General features: G+C 32.1%; 1 protein-coding gene across 2 annotated transcripts in view; it reads right to left on the reverse strand.

Annotated features, from left to right (window-relative positions):
• Positions 1–736, reverse strand: part of LOC119591264 (8-oxo-dGDP phosphatase NUDT18-like) — a 40,396-nt gene that overhangs the window by 2,592 nt on the left and 37,068 nt on the right. The window lies entirely within an intron of this gene.

Genomic DNA, 736 nt, shown 5'->3' on the forward strand with positions numbered 1-736 from the left:
GTTTGTACAGCATAAGCCTTAACAAATAAGCAAAAGAAATGGGTTGTTGCCCATATACTGACAAAGCTCTTTTCTCTTAAATCCTGTACTTCTGGCTCTTTTAACATAGTGTCTCCCATTACTGTGGAATTAAAAGCCTCCATTACTATGCATTTCTCTGAGAGTCCTGAGATTAGAAGTCATATCTCATACACTGATATGTGACTAAGTACATATATTATGTAAATATAGAAATATGGGTGTATTTCCTACTTTCTACTTGAAATTTCAACAATCTAACATAACTACAAACAAAAGTAACTGACCAAACAAAGTTTTACAAATAAAAAAAGATGAATTGGATAATCTGATAAAGGTAACACTGAAAAAAAGATCAAAAACTTATTGAACTTAGATTAGAAATGAGGTAGAGACTTCTTTTCTAAAGCAACCATTTGCAAAAGAGGCACAAACTGCCTCCACAAGTACAAGATTGCAAAACTAAAGAGAAGATGAAGACAAAATGAAAATCAGACAGACATCAAGTGAAGCTCAGGAGGAGGACAGAGAACAGAAGAGCAGTTAGAAAAAAAAAGATATATAAATTGAAAGCGAAAAATGTTACAAAGAATAAGCTACAAAGTATTTCAAAGGATTAAGAGGACATGAACTGCACTGAATAACTGGATTAAAAAAAGGCAAATTACAATGTTGCCTGATAATTTTAAAACTTTAACTGGCCAAGTATCAATGAAGT

This window comes from Penaeus monodon, chromosome 28 (genome assembly GCF_015228065.2).
Source record: "Penaeus monodon isolate SGIC_2016 chromosome 28, NSTDA_Pmon_1, whole genome shotgun sequence".
NCBI lineage: Eukaryota > Metazoa > Arthropoda > Malacostraca > Decapoda > Penaeidae > Penaeus > Penaeus monodon.